Source organism: Thermobia domestica, chromosome 11 (assembly GCF_964235325.1).
Source record: "Thermobia domestica chromosome 11, izTheDome1.hap1.1, whole genome shotgun sequence".
NCBI lineage: Eukaryota > Metazoa > Arthropoda > Insecta > Zygentoma > Lepismatidae > Thermobia > Thermobia domestica.
In genome coordinates, this window is record NC_137464.1 from 155,625,757 (window position 1) to 155,648,203 (window position 22,447).

Genomic DNA, 22,447 nt, shown 5'->3' on the forward strand with positions numbered 1-22,447 from the left:
AGCAGTATACTACAGTACATATTGTAAAACAGTACCAATACTGATATCGAAAATTCCTGTATATAAAATAATCAGAAATTCCTAAAACGTTTCATATTTCACATCCGATATTGAGTTAGTCAAAATGTATTTAGTATGTAAGGAATGATTTGAGCGACGGGTTCCGTGATGTGAACCTTGTTTTCAGATTATGGTACAGAGGATATCGAATATTCTCCCAGAAATTCTAAACATGGTTAATCTATAACCAAGAATCAGAAAAAAAAAAAAAAAATGATTTAAATCGCTTCCACGCACTAACAAAACTATAAACCAAATAGGCATACATTCAAGCAGGCATTACGCATTTCATTTAAATATCACTTTACAAGTAGTAATAATAAGCTTTGTACACGTGTACCCTGTACATATAGTACCTGTTTTACTATAACGAAATGTTTTGATTCTAATATTTCTATTTTGCCAACACGTTGACCCAGTGGTAAAGCGCTGGCTTTTGTGCCAAAGGCTCTAGTTCGATCACAGGTTATTTGAATTTATGTGGAACAAACATATCCGTAAGTTCCCCTCCCCTTCATAGAATACATCAACATACTGTTGCATTGCGTCGAGACTACGCAGGAAAAGTCTTAAAACAAAATTTTACTTCATGGTAGGGATGCGCACGAGACAAGATTTGTGGCTGTCTCGTTTCGCAAATGTGCTGTAAAAGTGATGTTTCAACTCGAAAAATGTATATTTCTTTATTGGAAGAGCCGTATCTCGACTCGAATTTTGTCAGGAAAATCCTGTCTCGATTCGTCTCGTGCGCATCCCTATTTCACGGTATGCTTAGTGCCCCCCGGGTAATCTTCCAGATTATTTTATTCAGTACAATGTTTCAAACGATTCATAGAGGACTATATTGTAGAAGTTTCATTTATAATTAGGCCTATACGGTATTAACTTATATACGTTAGAGATAGAAAATATCTTACGGTCTCATATCTTTTTAATAAAATGTTTTAGAACCGGGAGCTTCATCAATCCATCGATAACTATTGAATTCTCTCCTCTTCACTGAATTGAAATATTTGTAAATAATGTATACTTAAAGACACGGAATACAGATTGCAACTGCATTTCACGATCCAAGTTTATGATTCATAACAGGTTTCTCCCTCTCTCTCTCTCTCTTTTTCTATTACGTCAGCCTACTTCCCCATTTCTTTTTGTTTTCAGTTGCATAACAACTCATTTTATGTTGTTCAGAGCCTCCGTTCTTCTGCATACGAAAAGCGTCATGTTGCTTTAGTGCGGCACTTTTGCATGTATATATTTTTCTATCCTTATGAATCATATGTATAGTTTCTACGAGGAGGTGCGTGCAAAATTTTTAAAACTCTTTTCGGTGGTTGATAGCTGCTGCTTCATAATAAATGAGCTTATAGTACTTTTTAGAAATGTTAAGGTTCTTCCTTAGTTTTAAAAGAATACTAAATATGTGTTCTAATACCTTTTTCATTTTTATTTCCGAGCGACAAAAGGAGAGAAAGAAAGTATGGTGATTGTTAAAAGAAAAAAAAAAATCGAATTCGAGGTTTCAACGGATTGACACGTATCATGACTCATAGATACCGGATGTTTTTCATCTGTACGTGTTTGTCTCGTCCTGATATTTACTCGCCTAGAGACCACACCGTTCAACGTATCTGAAACAGATTTTAAACTTAAGGTTTTATGTGGTTCTATAAGGGGTTTCGATTTTTTTTCTATCCCTAAGAATAAGGGTAGTTTATTGAAGGTCGAAAATAAAAATTTTATTTTTCAAAAACGGCTCCAACATTTTTTTATTTCATAAATCAATATTTCATTAACAACCTCATACTGTAGTATAAGCCATTTCTCTGGGAAAAATCGAAAAGATGTAGTTTACTCTCGGGAGTAAGTTTTTTTTTTTGGACGATTTTCTCAAAATCGACTCATGCTATTTTGTTCACATTTCGTAAATAAATACTCCAGTAGTAAACTGACAGTATGACATAACTCATTTGTCTTGAAAAAGTCTACAACGTGTAGTTTATTCTTGAAGGTGAGTTTCTTTTTTTGGATGATTTTCTCGAAAATGACCCAGGCGATTATGTTCATATTTCATAAATATTTTATTTATAATTCTATAACGTTGCATAAATTACTTCTTACCAAAAATTTCACAAGGTGTGGTTTACTCTTGACGGTCAATTTCTTTTCAGATTTTCTCAAAGACGACTCGGACGACTTTGTTCATATTTCGTAAAAAGAAATGTCATTAATATTCCTGTAATGTTGCGTAAATCATTCCTATGAGAATATTTACAAAGGGTAATTTACACTTGGGGTGAATTTTTTTTGACAGCTTTGTGAAATGCGACTCATGTGAGTTTTTTTTTTTAAATTTACAAACAAGTATTTCATTAATATCTCTAACACATGACATAAACCATTTCTTATGGAAAAATCTATAAGGGATAGTTTACTTTTGGGGTGAATTATCTTTGGGCGAAGTTTTCCGACGTCTTATATTTTGTTTGTATTTTACAAGAAAATGCTCCATTAATAACAGAAGCACAACATGATTAGTTTAAGGAACAGCAGCGAGGAAGCCTACTTACTAGTAGTGCGGTGGTCCGTACATTTTATCTTGAAAAGTTTTTCTCAAACGTTTCCTTGCATCTGAAGGTCTGGTATAAAATTAAATTCATCCTAAAAGAAACTAAGTATTGAAGTTCTAGTCAGCACTTGCGTCAATAGGTCCACATTTTTCAATGTCTAGTGGACCATTAACATACCATAACTAACCTAATATGCAACCAATAGTTTGCTTTTCGCAAGATACTACTAGCAGAACCTGCGCTGTTAGCACAGCACACCATTCTAATGTAAGTACTAGCTGAATTTGCGCTCTGTACAGCGCATCATTCACATATGAGCATGAATCTCCTTGTCATTCCTCACATCTGTAATTGTTCCTTTACAGACGCAAGTGAAGTACGTCTTGATAAAAATCGGGAAGGAGTATCATAAAGAGGAAACTTTTCTTGATTATTTTTTCAATATCACCCGTTTGCAAGATTTGACCCTACTTTCGGTTGGAGTTTCTAATTCAAGTATGATCAGTGTTTTCTTTCTTCTTGAATGCAGTATGTAATAGCCAAATATATTATATACATAATTAATTATAATGTCAGTGATATATGGTGTTCATTGGGCAAAACACTCCAAACAATAGGTTCAACTTAGAGTGGAGAAATGGTATCCTTGGTTTTTCATTATAATTTGGCCATGAAACACGCCGGAGAAGTATGCAGCCCCCGTATACAATTATGTTATGTTGAAATATATAATGCGTAGGATATGATGCTTTAGTTTTTTTTCCTAATTTCAACACTTCCAGTGTACCCGTAAAAATGTAATAAAAAATAATGGCCATATTGTTTTTAAATATTCAGTTAGAACTGGACAATCTACATAAAATTGTCAATCGATCAGTGAAAACGTCATATTTCTAGAGTCTGTACTTTCCGAGATCTCATTGTTGAAGGGATTGGCCACAATCATATAAACGTCCACAAACGTATAATTTAAAAGAACTCCAAAGATGGCAGCACAATTCATTTGCATTGATTTTGGGGGAAAAATTATTAAAATACAAAGGCTGTAAACAACAATGTATATGATATTCATTGGGCAAAACACTCCAAAAATAAAGATTCAGCTTAGACTACAGAAATGGTAATCCTTCCTTTTTCATTATTATTTGATCATGAGAGAAACGCCTGAGACATATACAACTATTTGGTGTTGGAATGTGTAATGCGTAGGATATGATGCTTTAGTTTTTTTTTTTTTAATTTCAACACTTCGAGTGTACCCGTAAAAATGTAATAAAGAAATAATGGCCATGCTTTGTAAATATTCAATTAGAACTGGACAATGTACTCGAAATTTGCAATCAATTAGTGAAAACGTCATCTTTCTAGAGCCTGTAGTTTCCGAGATTTCATTGTCGAAACGATTGGCCACAAACATATGAAGGCCCACACACATATAGTTTGGAAGAACAAAGATGGCAGCACAGTTCACTTGCATTGATTTTCGAGGAAACTTATTAAAATACAAAGGCTTTGAACAACAGTTTAGAAAAATCATCTTTATGAAAAAGATCTATTTGAATAATTTATTTAAAGTACACATAACTTCGAAATATTTGTCTTTGCTAAACGTGAAATCACAAATATTCGTAGGTTCAAGGGTTGAAATCAAAAGTTAGAGGTTGGAGCTCAGGCGTTTTTAATGCTATTATAGTATTTTAATAGATAGACTAGCTGAATCTGCTCTCTACACAGCGCATCATTTCTTACAACATCTGTACATGCCCTTTACAGACACAAGTAACAGACGTCTTGATTAAAAAAAAAAAAAATCGGCAAAAGATATCATAAAGGGGAGATTTTTCGATTATTTTTCCTCAATATCTCGCACTGTTTGCAAGATTTGAACCTACTGCCGGTTGGTGTTTCTAAATCATGCATGACCAGTGGTTTTTTTCTTCTTGCATGCAGTATTAAATAAGCAAATACACTACACACAACTAATTATAATGTCACTAATGTATATGGTGTTCATTGGGCAAAGCACTCCATACAATAAAGATTCAACTTAGAGTGGAGAAATGGTTATCTTTTGTTTTTCATTATCATTTGGCCATGAAATAAACGCCTGAGAGGTATGAAACCCCCGTATACAATTATGTGGTGTTGAAATGTATAGTGCGTAGGATATGATGCTTTAGTTTTTTTTTCCTAATTTCAACACTTCCAGTGTATCCGTAAAAATGTAATAAAGAAATAATGGCCATGTTTTTTAAATATTCAATTAGAACTGGACAATCTACATAAAATTTGCAATCGATCAGTGAAAACGTCATCTTTCTAGAGCCTGTAGTTTCCGAGATCTCATTGTCGAAAGAATTGGCCACAAACATATAAACGTCCACAAACGTGTACTTTAAAATAACCCAAAGATGGCAGCACAATTCATTTTAATTGATTTTGAAAAAAAAACATTAAAATACAAAGGCTGTGAACAACAATTTAAAAGGAGTAAACTTTATGAAAAAAGACCTATTTAAATAATTTATTTAAAATACACACATTTAAAAACATTTGTCTTTATTAAACGTGAAATCACAAATAACCGTAGATCAAAAGTTTGAAATCCAAAGGTATAGGTTAAAGCTCAGGCGGTTTTGTTGCTATTGTAGCATTTTAATATATAGATGATGAATCTTCTTCCAACTTTCTCATTACAGGCACAAGTGAAGGATCGGAGGAGTCATAAAGAAAGTGAGTTGCTTTAGTCAGACATAACATGTGGATGTTGGGATGAATTTGTGGCAAACTTGGAGAAATGACAAATTATGACAAGGTGAAATATTTTTTCTTACAAAACCCATTGAAGCTGTACAGGCCTGTGAACTTTCTAGTAAGAAATCAGTCAGTCTTGCCATTCAGATTAAAACTAAGTACCTGAAATGTCCGGCAACTCGCTATATGTGGCTCTTGTACTGGTTGCCTAACATAAGGATACGTCCTATCGACTGTCAACCTTAGCAGTCTCCTAGCGCCAATGTTAATCTTATGGGGTCTTATGCAGAGTCGTTCTGTCGCGTGATTAGTGCCATACTAAAGAGTTCGACTAACGTTTCCTGCAGGAGTCAGGCCTTCAGTATGACGCTGATCTGTACCCATAAAACGTTGGATAGAAAAATAACGGCACGATTTGTTGAAAATTTGAATGAACATTGATAAATCTAGACGAATCCGCACGTTTCTAGAATTCGTGAACTCCGTGGGCTCATCGTTGAAACGAATTGTCCACGAACATTCAGGCTAAACGTCGCATTAGTCTATAGATAATACATAGATAATTTGTTAAGGGACTATGATCAGTATATACGACAAACATTATCAAAACCCACAGCAGTCAATACAGCTTCCACAAAAGGATTACATATAGCGATTATATGGAAACCTAGTAATATTTACAATGATAGTGAATGCAATCTCGTACATTGGGTAATTAATTAAGAGAAATATTTGCACAAGAATGAAGAAATTCATTCTGCATTAGAAATTCAAATACTGTCAAATCTTTCAAAACATTTAAAAGATTTAAAAAATCGAATTAAGTTCATAGAAAGTAAATTTATAAAATTAAATAATCAGGTATTTCTGTAAATTTTTATTAAACATATAAAAATAGAAAAATCAAATAATAATAATTCAACCAGATTGGACTAAACATTGCTTCCTCGTCTCCCATCTCCATAACTTCAGTGTCTAGAGAAAAGAACAAAAATATTAATATTATTATTGCTTTTATATAATATTTAATTACAGTATAATAGTTTGGCGAAAACAGTGTTAATTGTTGAGAGGATTTTTTGTTGTGATTAATACGTTCTTTTCTTGTCTTGATAAATTCTAATATCTTCATGTATATTCACTTCTGGTTTGTATTTTGTAGTTTTAGCATCCTCAGTTCCCCCTGTCCTCCCACACACTTAATAATGGAGAGCGAACTGAAAATTAGGATGATTAAATATTGAAAAACAGAAAAGTTATTTAGGTAGGTGTAAATCCTACTTTCTACATCGAGTATTGTTGTCAGCTCACATTGAGTTGACAGCTCCTATGTCGGTATGAATATACAATAAAACTGAGTATAAATTAGGGATGGGCAAAACCGGTTTTTATAAAAATCGAAAACCAGTTTCTATAAAAACCGAAACCCGAAAAACCGACATTTCGGTTTTCTCCAAAACCAGTTCGGTTTTTCACCGAAACCGGTTTCGGTTTTCTCCAAAACCAGTTCGGTTTTCACCGAAACTGGTTTCGGTGAAAACTTTTCGAAAACACATAAAACTATTTCTCTGGAAATGGATTTGGTTTCCGGAGAACAACGAAACACCATTCTGGTCAGAAATAGAACAAATTTTGAAAAAAAAAAACGGAATCGGTTTTGAAGAAAACCGAAAACGGACCAGGTAAAAATCCGAACCGGTTTTGGAGAAAACCGATAACCGGTTTCGGTGAAAAACCGAACGGGTTTTGAAGAAAACCGAAAACCGAAAAACCAGTTTTTGTGCCCACCACTAGTATAAATATACTGCTTGAAATGGTGAGTGTAGCCTAATGCCGTGTCCACCTTGCAGAGTTAGTGTTTTTAGTTCAAACTTTCTGTTCCGACCCGATTAATTAGTTTCAAACTAGCAATAATGTTCCAAGTAGTCTTTTCTGCAGATATCATATTAGCTTTACCAGAGGAACAGTATGAATGAAATTAATCGGATAGTCCTCTAAAAATTTATTTTAGCAGGTAAATTTATTGTACTTATTGATTTCAAACTAATTGTTTTAATAATTGCAGCTTTTTATATGTGTGTGAGCTAGAAAGAAGTTCGTTAATTAGAAGTTCGTTAGAAGTGCTATGTAGATTTCTTGAATTAATTGGGGTGTACTACTGAATATAAGTATAGAGTAGTTAGATTAATCATTATATATATATATATATATATATATATATATATATATATATATATATATATATATATATATATATATATATATATATATGTAGTTCTCGACATCTTCAGAAGATACAAATATTAAGTAGCCCATGTACTTCATATACGTATATTTGTCGCTCTCCGAATTACGAGTAGATTCGTACTCATCCATACCACTAGAAATTCTCCTTAGATCAATATAAGATCAAAGTGTTTTGGAGGGAACATGTATGTCTGTTTCAGCCACAAACGTACGTTCATGTTGGAGAAATCAATCTTGTATGCTGCAGTATTCTAAATATGTTCGAATTCATTTGAATAGTTCTTAGTGCTCTTGCCTCAACTACTGATATCCAATTTATCGATACCCAGTTTAACTAATAGATATGGATCGCCAGTTGGTTGGAACCCAGTTTACTGACAAGTTAGACTTTTTACTATTATATATCTTACTTCGCATAAAAACATCCCTCAGGAAAATATTACAGCCCAAAAAGGAAGAAAAAGTCAAAGGTGGTAAAAATAAGAAGATGACCTTGAATGGAAGTAATGTAAGAAATGATTTCATTAGCATCTATTACCGGTTTCTTCCGTTGTTCTGTTACCAGACTATATAAACAAACAAATGGATGTAGGACATAAAAAGGGAGAGTTTTTTGTTTACGTTTTAATTCTTCGTTTTTTGCTTCCGCCGCATTTTTCTTTTCCCAACGTACTTGAATCAAGGCCATTAAGGAGTGAATCATCCGGTTCGTTCTCTTCATGTACTGGCGGGATAGATATTCTTCTTTCGTCAGACACTGACTAAATCACTTTGTTCCCCTTGGCGGTTCGCTTGTTACAGTATCAGGCACTTCCAGACGTTTTCGTTGTTCATAATTTGGTTCGGGAAGCTTTTACATGATTCAGATGTAGCAACTTCATTCATTTCCAAACATTGACTTTCTGCCAGTCATCTCTTATAATAATAATAATAATAATAATAATAATAATAATAATAATAATAATAATAATAATAATAATAATAATAATAATAATAATAATAATAATAAGAAGAAGAAGAAGAAGAAGAAGAAGAAGAAGAAAATGAAAAAGGGAACATTCTATAACTCAGCAGCTAAGAACAGTTACAAGGTAGATATTACATTATGATATGAAGGTAGAATATAAGGCTATAAGGCTTTAGCATATAAGACTTCTTCCTGGCCAAATGGTTAATATTCACGCTTTCGTTGCAGACAGTCACTGGTTTGATTCAGAGGTGAGTTCTAAACTTTCGGTGTCCACCGTATTCTAGGGCCAGTTGGGCAGATATTTCAACAAAGACTGAGACTGCGTTCACGAGAGCCGCCATATGATTGCTAACACTGACCACGTGAACCTCTCTATAAAAATCCGTTCTGTATGCCGTCAAACTAGAGATTTGTTCAGCTACGCAGATTAGTTTCTTTCACGTTCAGAGAGGAGGTTATAAGATGTATAATGGGAAATAATAGATGAATGTATAAAGTTAAAAATGTGGAAGCATACATGAGAACATCAAATAACGTAAAATCACCACTTAGAATGGTGAATAACTCTCCAAGAGTGGTAATTCAAAACGAAATTCCTTCAGCTTAAACGATTGCATATATTACATTTTGAAAAGTCAATAGTGTGGGTACCAGCATTAAATTAGCACCCTCACTTTAAATCGTAAATGACTCTCTAAGGGCGATAGCTTAAAACTTAATTATTTTAACTCAAACGAATGCAGTAGGTGTAATTAAGATTTTCTTTAGTGGGGGTGCTAGGTTAATGGACCCCTTAAACAATCGGTAATTACTGATATGAGCAATCGAAAATGGTGAGAACTCGGGGCCATGCACCAGGGGCTTGCCCCTAATACTTTAGAAAAATACACATATATTTATATCTCCACCGTAGGACGTTAATATGGATATTTTCTATCGTTCTGTTCCTGTATGGATAAGTTGCATTTGTTAGAAATAAAATTATCAGCTCTGGGCACAGTATAGTTCGAACCTATATATCGTGATAAGAAACAGTCCTTAATTCAACCTGGTGTTCAGATTAATGTTAAGTCCACAGGTATACGCGAGAAGATCATATGAAAGTCGCGTCAGTATTGGGGATTTGAATGAAACCCTTTCAGCTCCGACGATAACCCTACAGGGGATCTACGTGCATCATATGAACTCCCACCTTGAAGCGAACCCGTATCTCACATATAGCTATAAGCGAGCTTATAATCATTTGTAGTGTTTAGGTGTTGACATTTTCTCTTAGACTACATATGCTAAGTAATGTAAACTTGCATTACTCTAGGGTACACTGGCTTTCGGTAATCTCTGTGTCATTAATCAGCTTCCGGTGATTGGGTATGCAGTACTTTTACGCGTATCTTATCATAAAATGAATGTGAAGGTAGTAAATTTTTATAAGCTCTAGCCACATATCTTAAAATATTCTTTATATTAGTGAGGTTTCAAAAAATACCAATAGACTCTTTTGTAACTGACGTTAAAGAGGTTTTCCATTTTATTTAAGTTAGATAAAATTGTGGCATGTTTGATGTAAGCTATATACATTTCTTTGTCAGTTGGTCGTCCTTCTGCTTGATTGGTTGAGTTTACTTTTCATAATTCACTACTCCCTTTACTCTTTTCTTCAGCGTGTAAAAAGAAACCAGCTAAGGTCAGCCATATAGATAACTTTGTTAATGTCCCAAATAAAATTACAAGATCCAGTCAGAGACTGAGAGTACCCATTATCACAGCGCTTACTGACAGTGTTAAAAAAGACATCTTTTTAAAGCGGTAGAAACACATTTTACACATCGTTAGATATGCCATGTCTTCTTGTTCCTTGTAAGAATAGGTGTAGCTTATCATTTCAAAGTATCTCTGCTTTCAAGAGCACGTAAAAAATGAACAAAATAGAAAGAAGAACAAAAACAAAATGACACTGAACTTTTCATAAAGAAAAGTCGTTTCCTTGTTCCAGTGCTGTGTGGCGTTGCAAGTTGAAGATTTCGTAATATCGTATATAATGCATCTTCTTCAAAGGTTTATGGTTTCTTATCTATATTCATGCCCCTTTCTCAGGAGCTGTGGCTTCTCTTTCGTGGTCTTTTTATTTGTTGCAAGATTAATCTGAAAGTCGAATGACATGTCTAAGAACGTCATAGCAGTATAACATTTTCTGACGTAATGTCCAGTAGCAGCACCATTTACTGATATATTTCTTTTCATCTCCAGTGAGCTATTAAATCAGTAGTGTAACCCCAATGTGTCAGCATTCAAAACTTGTTTTTAAAAAACATGTAACAAAACGAATTGGACTTTTCTTTTCTAATGTTAAGATCATTAATGAACTTTAGAATATATTTATTTACAGCATAGGTTTTTAACCCTGAAATAGCGTTAATTAGTGTTGTCCACGAGACGATAAATAAAGTTTTCTTGTCTTGTCTGTAAATTTTGCAGAAACCTCGTCTCATCTCGATTCTGGGAGAATCCTTTCTCGTCTCGTTTTGTAAATTTATATACAAAATTTATGCTCTGATATTTTTCTTAATTTCATCTAGAAGTGATCAGGGTCCTCCTGCATCACGTGATTTCCATGAAGGGTGTGATATAACAACATGTAAACCATTTTAATTATTGGACTATATTGTGTAATGACTTGTGTCTTTAAACGTTGATAAATGCTTCGAATTATGTTCATGTAATTACTTTATCAGTTAATAATTTTTATACAACGAATTATGTAACACTAGCAGTATTTGGGATCTAAAACTTGGGCGAACTAGTATTTCCCAAAAGATTCGTAAAATGTTTCGTCTCTGAAACGAGACAATACTTGTCATAGTTCTCGTCTCGCCTCGAATTTTAAAATAAGTATTCTCGTGTCAAACGAGACAATACTTGTCATAGTTCTCGTCTCGCCTCGAATTTTAAAATAAGTATTCTCGTGTCATCTCTTGTATCATTTTCGAGACGAGACAAGAAATTTACCGTTTCGTGAGTAGCAGTAGCGTCAAGTGTAGGTAAGCGAATGGATAACTACAATATAAAGTAATTTAGCTTCCTCTAATATACTGGGGTAAATTAAGTATAATACTGTTTGTATAGGGAGAGAGAGATTTATCAAAATTGTGAAAATAAACAAGTACTGTAATCGGTATAATGCAATATTTGAGAGTTAATGATACTGAGCATGTAAACCAAGTCGTATGTTCAGTAAACCAGACGTTGGTTGTGCAAAGTGGGACATCTCTTCGGTTTTCAAAAGGAGCAAGTTGTAGTTTCGTGTTTAGATGAAATAAGTGTATCCATGATTGTGATATGTATATCGAAACAACCAAATCCATGGTGATGGTGTTATACAAAACTCGTGACAAGACTAGGGAAGAGTCTGGATGGAAGCCAAGTGTATGTTAAAGGGTTCTCCGAACATTGAAGATACTTGTTACATGAAACCTTGGAGCTAATGAGGCACATCTGATTGTATAATTTAGTCAGTATCTGGAACAACCTGTATCTACAGTCCGACGAAAGCTGCATAACTTAACATCCACGATCAGATTGCGATTTTGAAACTTCTTATAATTGCTGCAAGAATGGAAGCATAAGCAGTCGGTGCGAGAATTTAAAATATTGGAAGAGATTAAGGAGGCTTGATGATAGGAAGAGAGTATGAAAGCTTGATGAACACTACAATCTTCAGACAGTGGCAAGATAACAGATTTGTTCCGACTTCTAAAGGAAGGATGCGACTTTGTCGTCTTGTAACAGGATTGCCCGGCAGTTTCTTGAATTACCGTGCATGTCTTCTCTCCTACGAGAGTGAACGCTTATGGCTAAGGTTGACCACGAAACGAAACTCAAAGTTGATTTATCTCGTTACGAAAAGATGGGCCTGTTTTGTCTCGTAAAATAATATGAGGTAAAGCTAGTAAGTAATAACAGCGGTGATGAAGAATGTTACCGCAATAATATTTCTTGCTCTCAATTGAATGATGAATCATACCGCACTGTCATCCGAAGAAGACTAATTATACCAGTAAACTTTCATTTCTGTCTTTGGTTCAGATCTTCAAGAAATCATTTATTTCATATGTTACGGTTAATACTGAAATATTTATGAAATATGAACGAAATTATTGTGGGCGCTTTACAAAATTAAAAAAAAAAAAAAATAAATAAATAAAATACTTCACCGGTTAAACTATCTCTTTTGCATGTATCATTTGATTACTTTCAAAGTCGATATGCATTTTTTAGAGAAATTATTTATGCCATGTTGGAAAATTGTTTTAAAATATCTGTATTTATGAAATATAAAACAATTAAAGCACTTTTTGAGAAAGTCATCCAAACAATAATCGCTACGAATAAACTATGTCTAGAATCTTATGGAACAAATATTATGCTATATTGCAGAGTAGTTAATTAAATAATGAAATTACCTATGAAAGAGAATAAAATCTCTCGAGTCATTTTCTAGAAAATCGTACAAACAAATAAGCAGTAAACTATCCTGAGACATTAAGAGCTTTTGGGTTCAGAAAGTTATATATTTGTAGCCATATTCGCGTGCAAATTCACTACAACTATTGCCGACAGAATTTCAATTGTACAGTAAAGAGTGAAAAAGGTAGCTCTATTGACGCCAAAAGAACATGGATTTTAAAGCACTGGTAGCCGAAGTTTGAAAATAGAAGATAGAGCAGCTATATTCCTACTAGCTGTAACTGTAGAATATGTGTTCTGGATTTTCTCAACTTACCAATGATTAAATTTTAATCTGAATAGATGGAGTGGTTAGACTCCTAATATTTCTAATCAAATAAGTGGCGTACGCAAGGGTTAGGATTCCGGGTTTTAATACCCTCCTCTTGAGCATGGTATTATGCAAAAGTGAACATTTACCATATTAAGATACGTATACCACCATATGAAGTGATATGAACTTGGAAAGATGAATTTCTTTGATGAAATTCTAGTACGCAGCTGTCTAATATAATAAAATAATCCTACTGGTATAGCTAAAACATTCGTAATGATAGAACATTACAGACGACTTTTAGTGTATTTGAAACAAGGAGAATAGGTGTTATTAACGTATTATTTTTCTATCTTACATATTTTGTTACTTTTCTTCTACTATTCTACTGTGGTAGTTTACACAATAAGAAACTAATTAAAAATACATTCTTTGAAGCATTGTATACAACTAGAGAGAGGGGACCAGATCTATTACGTCAAACCGTTTTCTTTTTGTAACGTATGCAGCGCATTTTTGCACTGTTGCACGCTTTATATATCTGTAACTAAGAAATATTAATCTGAGATTTATTATATATATTATATTAAAGACTAGTTCTACGCGAGGGAATCGTTAAATTAAATCTTCTGGTCAGAAAGGATTGTCCATTATGATTTAAGAAGAAAAGTTAGAAGTCTTCAATTTTCGTCATCTCCTGTGTTAGAAACTTTTTTCATAGGTATATAATTGATACTAATAGGTGTAAGCCACGGAATATGATGTGTTAATACATGATACAATTATACCTGAAACTGTTTTAAGGTAAAAATCTCATCTTTATGTCTCTGAGTAGAATTATTGGGAAAGACCGTTCTTGTTATACTTTCGTGCTTTTGCTGATGTTACTTTCTAGGGAGAAAATTCCCGCACCCCCTACAAGGCGGCTGCCACTGTTATTGGTTCATCCATCAAGTGAGCTTCTTAACTTTTTGCAATGTATCTTTCCCCGTGACGTACAGTATTGGAAGTTTATGTGGACATTAGGAATTCTAGCGGGGAAAGCATCCTCCCAAGAGATCTCAAGCTATCATGTCAGTGGCGTAGCATGGTACTTTAAATATAAGAGCAATCCTTTCAAGTTGGAGTGGGTTCTGTTACGTAGTTGCCAACTCACTTAAACGTTTCTTCTGTTTACAAATGAAGGTTATTATTTCATTATCGAAAGCTGTAACGTATATCATAGTGTTACAAATCTTGTAATTTTTGTTTCTTAGTGTTACGAGACTTGTATTGCCGAGAATGGAAAAAAGAAAGACGTTTACTAAATGTTTAAATTCAGAGTGAAAACTTTTGATTAGAACTACAGAACTTATAGCATCAACAGCTGTGTCAGAAATTAACGTGTTCAGTCTATCAAGATGTTGTGCTCTTCGACGTTACACGATGAGTGACACGAATGTTATATCAAGTAATTGTATGTGTGCTGTAGATAGCGTACTCATATGCCTGGCTACACGATAAAAAAAAAAAAAAAAAAAAAACTTGATGTGTATGTGTGTGTGAAGGATTCGAGGATAATATATTTTATATATTATGCAACAAAATAATAATAAGAATAAAGTTATGCACAGTAAATTTGTACACACGAGTAGCACCACTTTCACTTAAAAAGATTTACACTGTATTTATTTATTTATTTTATTAACTTATATCAGTTGTTCTTTTTTTGTTTTCACTTTTTCTATTACCATTTTTACAAATGGTATGTGGAACAGCAATCAGAGTAATTGAATTAGTATTTATGTATAAGTTCTAAAAACTCCTTAAATAAGCAAACCAAATGCTTCGGTTTTCGGGAAGTGCGTCAAAATACATCTCTCTAATTTAATAGTGTTCCAGGAAAGTGCTACATCCTTTTATACTGGAAACAGTGTACACGAAAGAGAGGAAGAAATTTTGGAAAGACATCAGTAGGGAAAGACATGTAGAGAACTGTAGAGCACTGTTAGGAACAAGCTTAACAGACATTTTGTATTATTATTATTCATAAAATTTGCATATATAATCTAAATTTTATATTCATATATATATATATATATATATATATATATATATATATATATATATATATATATATATATATATATATATATATAAACTTAATTTCATTAAGTTTAGTTGCAGAACAGAATACCGCTTTTTCTTTGGTATATTTGTTGAAAAGTTTCGTATGATTTTAGAAACTTAAGGGATGTAGGGGTTAGTGACCTGTACAGCATCAAAGATTGCCAACTTATAGTATCTACGAAATACTGTAAACAAGATTCTTTTAGTGTATTATAGCTATTGTAGCAATATATTGTAAGAATAAGGAAAGAAATACTCAGGATGGACATAAAATTGACGCCAGAAAGTCGCTGAGCAATCTTTTGTTTAACACTACACACCTAGATGATCATATGAAAATGTTCAAACTTGTGCGTTTTGTAAAAGTGAACACAAATTTATTATTATGAATCATATAAGTCAGTGTTTGAAATAGTCGTGAGGAGGGGAGAGAGGAGTGTAAAAAAAAAAAAAAAAACTCTTCACACTGAAATGTTTTGACAGTTTATTTAAACATCTAAAATTATTCAATTGTATAATATTAAGGAAACTGCTAACCACTTGTTCACCCACTAAGAACGTATGAAATATATGATAATTATATACGAATTACTATAGTTAATTTGCAGACTTCTGAAAACAGTGTCACTCTTTATTCGCATTCCTCTAGTAAGCTGTTTATTAGTGAAGGAATTTTCTTCCTGAAATTTTAAGTGGGGAGAATTTCTCACGAACTTCCCAAGATTTCGCACCCTGATGTAAGTTGAAAAGAAAATCCTTAATTAGTGACCATAGTGTATTCCTAATTCATGCAATGAAGCAGAATTGGGCATTCACAGATTTAACTTTTATACCAGGATAAGCTCTCAATTCATTTTCTTATTTTGTAAGTTGTTGAAGTTTAGTCATTAAATCCAGGAATTGTGTACTATTTTTTCTGTTTGCAAAGGGAAAAAAAGAGAACAAAGAAGTTCATGTGTTCGAAGTAATTTTCTCTGTGTATAGACATTTTTCAATGATCTTACGAAACAAAGGTGTACAATGGACATATCATTTTAAATATAGGCGACAATGTGTCTTTAGTTGATTTGTTTCTGTTTGCGATTATTCCATCCATTCACAGAGTAGCTTATTTTGAGGAGCAAAAGGAGAAAGAAAGCAAAAGTGAAACAAACAGAAGAATGTTTGTATATGATTCAGAGGAACGTTGAACTTGGTTTTGTGAATATTATTAGAACTTGGAACTTGGCAATGAGACATTTTGGCGACAGGTACCAATTTTGATTTTTTCTACAAGTTGGCTCTCTTCCGTTAGATTCCTTTCATCGTATTGGCCTTTTCTTGAGCTGTTTAACATCCAGAACGTTTATGTCGAAGTTAATTGTAGGAAATTGATATATGTTGCAGATCGGGGAACCGGTCAAAACCCCCACAGCCAAAACCCCCACACTCAAGAAATGTCAAAACGCCCACACAAACGGTCATAACCCCCACACAAATGGACAAATCTCCCAAACGCACGAACGGTCAAAACCCCCACAGCCAAAACCCCCACACTCAAGAAATGTCAAAACGTCCACACGATCGGTCATAACCCCCACACAAATGGACAAATCTCCCAAATACACGAACGGTCAAAACCCCCACAGCCAAAACCCCCACACTGGTAGTCGGTCATAACCTCCAACGGTCATAACTCCCACACAAATGGACAAAACAGCCACACATAGCAACGGTCACAATCCCCACATAAATGGACAAAACCCCCACACAAATTGACAAAACCCCCATACTAATGTATTGCCCTTGTACTTTTTAATAACATTTTTTATTCCACTTAAACTGATGTTGCAACTATTCTTCTTGGGCGTCATAAAGAGCCGCAACAAAGACGTGAAATGACGATCATTTCAGAGTGTGGGGGATTTGTCCGATTTTGTGGGAGTTTTGTCCATTTATGTGGGGATTATGACCGTTGCTATGTGTGGCTGTTTTGTCCATTTGTGTGGGGGTTATGACCGATTGTGTGGGCGTTTTGACATTTCTTGAGTGTGGGGGTTTTGGCTGTGGGGGTTTTGACCGTTCGTGCGTTTGGGAGATTTGTCCATTTGTGTGGGGGTTATGACCGATCGTGTGGGCGTTTTGACATTTCTTGAGTGTGGGGGTTTTGGCTGTGGGGGTTTTGACCGTTCGTGCGTTTGGGAGATTTGTCCATTTGTGTGGGGCTTATGACCGTTTGTGTGGGTGTTTTGACATTTCTTGAGTGTGGGGGTTTTGGCTGTGGGGCTGTGGGGGTTTTGACCTAGACCCGCAGATCGTAGATAGAAATTGTTATAGTCTGCTCCCTGTTTCTTTAAATATTCATCTAAAATTAGTTTCTGCATAAAGAAACGAATTTAGCTGCATTATTGCCAGCTGAAAGATTATTCCTCTAATCTCATACGTTCTTTAATAAGTTTTCAAGAAAATGATTACAGAAATGTTCATATTTTCTTTTAAAAAAATACAGCAAAAATTAAATAATTATATTTAGTAATTTCACAAATGTTGGCTAGTTGCAGAGCTACAGTGCTAAAATAGTTGTGCTTACGAAATACGATATTGAAGTATAATACGTATAATCAAAACGTTAGACATTGGTATGAAACCATGTTACTTAAGAATGAGAAATTCTCAAAAATATTTATTTAGAGACTTGTACAAATTGTAATTGTTTAGGGCAGTGATTCTCAACCTAATTCCTATCACGGCCTCCATTTTATCACATCCTCTTTCCAGCGACCTCCTTATGGTTTGTAATAAGCTTGTGTGGAATTTTTAATATGGCTACTGCGGAGATCTCACGATATCCATCTATTTCTGTAATAGTATAATCCATTTCTTGTGTGTAATGGATACAGTAACTTCCCTAAAAGCTAATGGATTCAAACCGAATTTGACCAGTTCATTCATATTACAAATATCGAAACCGATCCATCATACTGTTTCAAAATGGAGCCGTTTGAAAATTTTAAAACTTCATAACTCCCTTAATTTTGGGTCATATGATAAAAAAAATAAATCGATTTGTAATTTTCGTTTTAAAAACTCGGACAATTGTTAAAAAGTTACTGAATATTTTAAATGACTTGATAATGTGCGTCACGAAGATTGAACCGGACATTGCCGCACTAGTGAAATCACACCATGTTCAGGTATCTCATTAGCTTTCAATTTTAATTGTATTTCAATATGCAGGTTTTTTTGCATTTGAATTTTTCTGGTTATTTCAACATGCAGTTCTCATTAGTTTCATATCGTACCACTTTGATTTAAATTGATTTTTAAACAACTCTGCACCTGTTAAAAATGTTTAATAGACCTATCTTTTGTTGTTCTTAATAGTATGTATAAAAATAATAATATGCCTATTAGAACAAAATTCAAAATAATATTTAAAAATATATTATGGTAGACCCTATTAGATTCTAATTATAATTATCTCTTCCGCTTATCTTCCCGACCCCCTAGAGGTCCCGATCCCCAAGTTAAGAAATCCTGGTTTAATGTTTAATTTTTATGTTAGTTCGAAAACGAAACTTGCAGTATTTTGTAAAGTTTGGTCAGTGCCAATATTGATAATGCTGTTCCCACTTTTAAAACATTTTTCTAATATAAGAATTCAAGAAGATTACTGTAATTTTGCAAAACAGTGTAGTAGTACTAACTACTGTAATAGTAACTAGTAATCATTTGAACACAACATAATATTACTTAACAATTAATCTGTCGTTACTGAGGCCTTTGGATTTATGCTGAACATACGCGTAAATTGAAGCTCATGAGATGCTCATTCTATTAGCTAAAGAAAAAATAATAATTGTAATGACTTAAGAAACTTTAAGCTTGAAAACTGCAAAAATAACAGTCTGTCAATAGGTCCACTTCCTAGTGAGTCCAGTTACAATTGTTACAATTCATGTCTCAACTCAACTACTTTAGTGAAGCTAATTAAGAACATAAGTGATTGCTTTCTTCAAACTTATCTTGTAACAACACCCTCATTTCCAACACCCTGATGTGCTTCAGAGAGCAAAATATGTAGTAGCTGAGTCCATAACTCGTAGATCTGATTGTTTCTGTCATTTTTACGACCATCCAGGAAGGAGTTAGAATGTTCTAGCACTGAAAACAATATGTAATATGTGCTAATCAAAATATGTTTCTTCATTCCACACGGAAAGCAATTGTATGATGAAATAATAAAATCAAAATTGTCATAAAAATATTAGGATTTAATTTTGACTATATCTTTTATCATTATATACAAAAGTATAATAAATAATAAACAGATGTGTTCGTCTGTGGTACTAAGACGATTATTAACTAGATGTAAATTGGTATCCTATTGCCTGCTTGTCACAATATTCCATTTTTGTAGAAGATTAGAGTCATTCAATGTATATTCAACCAACACTTGATACCCACCAACAGCAATCTTTATGATACTTTGGCAAGAATTTTCAACTATACTAGTATGGAAATTAGCAAAATTTTAGACTTTTAAGTTGTAGACTGTTAAAATTTGTCAGTTATCTACTGTAGCTATGATCGTTGATAATTGCATAGCGAAACAAAAATTAGCATAGAAAACGGATGAACGGTAGAGCCGAGATTTTGCATTATTATGTTCAATGCACTTTGGAACATTGTATTGTGGAATTAGGTAATGCAGTTATTGAAATATAAATACTAAAATATTCAGTTTAATTGAAAAACAAATGAATATATATAATGTACAATGAAAATAATAATTGCTCTATCGTCAGAATTAATTTTTTCATTACATATAGATTTTAAAGTCATCTTTATTATAGAAAATTGCTTTGGAGAAATGAGAGATTCATGTAAAAACAAGAATTTTAGAAATGATCCAAAAAATGGATTGAAAAATTGCAATCTTAGCCAATATTTAGTTTCTGGATCAGGGGACACAAAATTTTTGAACGGCCCCTAGATCGAGATTTTGTATTTTGTACGGAATAAGCACATCATACTGAATTAAGTGATAGTGTGGATTTGTCTAAACTATATGCAGTTCTCCAGATTAAAACCTACAAGAAAATTTTTGCCTTAAATATATTGGATTTTTCGATTTAAAAAAAAAAAGTATTAAATACGTTGATATTTAAAAATCAATGCTTGAAAGCGTATAATATCGCCATCTCTAAAATCTCCTTTGCCAAATTCTTTCCAAAATAAAAAGAATTTAATAATGTACACTTCATACTGTTTTTTTACAAGAGTAAAGATAAATTTGTTTCGGCTTTATACAGTGTCCGTAAAGTCGCGCAACCCAAAGTTTGATTGCGTATATCTTTTGATCTAAGCATGATTAAAACCTGAGACTTAAAACAAATGTAAGCATGTTCTATGTAGATATATTCGAGATCATGACCAGACCAATGCTGGAACTTGAAACGTTTTTGTGTAGTAACGAAAGAAATTAGCATAAGTGTAAAATAAAAAATGTGCAAAGTGAAGGAAATCAATATTCAGTTGCAGAAAATGTATTTCCTGCGGGTGAATTCCTGTGTATGTACAGTATGTATGAACATTTATCCATTGCTGTGAAAATGTAACAAGGTTGATGCAGTGTTGCCATTTAATGCTATTTAATGCAATGCTAAAAGACAATTTAATGTAAGTCCGGAAGATGGGTGTTTTTTGACAGAAACGTGGCCCCTGGCAACACCGTTGTTGTAAAATTACTGCAACAGGTGTGTTTTAGGTTAATTAATGATAAGCAATCAGAATTTGCACATAATTGATAACATGAATTTTTATTCAAAAATTTGCGATATTGCAAATTTATCGCAAATTTTTGAATAAAAATTCGTTATCAATTAGCTATGTAGTAAGAATATCTGAAATGATGTCTTTTTTTTTTTTTTAAGGTTCAATTGACACGGAATGACCCATTAAAACTGAGAACTAAAATTTCTGAAACTTAAAACACATCTGCGAGTGATGTCTCGTCGTTCATTGACTTATGGGCTATGCATTATTGAAGCGAATGGTCCTCCCTCAGAAAAAAAAAAAAAAAAAAAACGCTATTCGATCTAATTTTTTTTTTTTTTTTTTTTTTTTGTACGAATATTATCATAGAAATGCTTTAAAAACTTGGAAGGTTGGAGGAATTGGCTCGTCATATTTGATTGAGTGTAAGATGTGAAACTTTTGTGAAAACTTCGATAAACACGTACACCGTATTGTATTAAAATCGAATAATATTTACGAAATCTGTCGTGTAACAGTTTTCTAAACTTATTTACTTCCTTGATTGTTTTTAAATCCAAGTAGTGAGAATGATTGTGAAGCCTCCAAAAGTGTGTGCCATATACCATAAAAATGTAATATTTTTACTAAAGATATCATGGTTCATATATTTTAATCCGAAGGGGGAGATGCAATCCCATATACCTCAGGGGGCTAAATTCAGCGATCATTCTTGAGAAATTTTAATCCCTAGCACCGGAGATGACGGGAGTCAAAGAAAATATACCTAACATTGTATCAGAACCAAATGTATGATACAAAAGTAATCATCAATCACTGAAAAAGGGAGAGATTAAAACCAGTACTTTATTTTTTACTGGTTAACTCTGTCAGAGAGGATGATGGGGAAGCCTTAAAGAAAATGTACGGTTACACCAAACTTGAACACGATTCGAACATTATCATGGACGATATTTTTAAAATTGGGAGCGGGCGTAATCCATCGTACATGATAGGACTGAATTCACTTCTCGTTCCTGACTGGTTTTAATTCCAAGCACCATGGATTGCGGGAAGGAGTGAAAAAATATACAGGGTGGTTATAATTAAAGTGTCGCTATTCATGGCAGTCCAGCGCGGGCTATAATCAACGTATTACATTGAAATTTGGTAAATATGCTAATGAGACCATGCGGAAGCGAGTTACACTGGAAAACATATTAG

At 33.5% G+C, this 22,447-nt stretch overlaps 1 protein-coding gene across 9 annotated transcripts in view; it reads left to right on the plus strand.

Moving 5' to 3' along the window:
* Positions 1-22,447, plus strand: part of tty (tweety) — a 485,971-nt gene that overhangs the window by 142,506 nt on the left and 321,018 nt on the right. The window contains exon 1 of one of the 9 annotated variants that reach the window (XM_081731238.1): positions 5,345-5,363. The exons of the other annotated variants lie outside the window; for them this stretch is intronic. The gene's annotated coding sequence lies outside the window, so the exon portion shown is untranslated. Of the gene's footprint in view, positions 1-5,344; positions 5,364-22,447 lie in introns of those variants that run through there. 9 annotated transcript variants of the gene reach the window in all.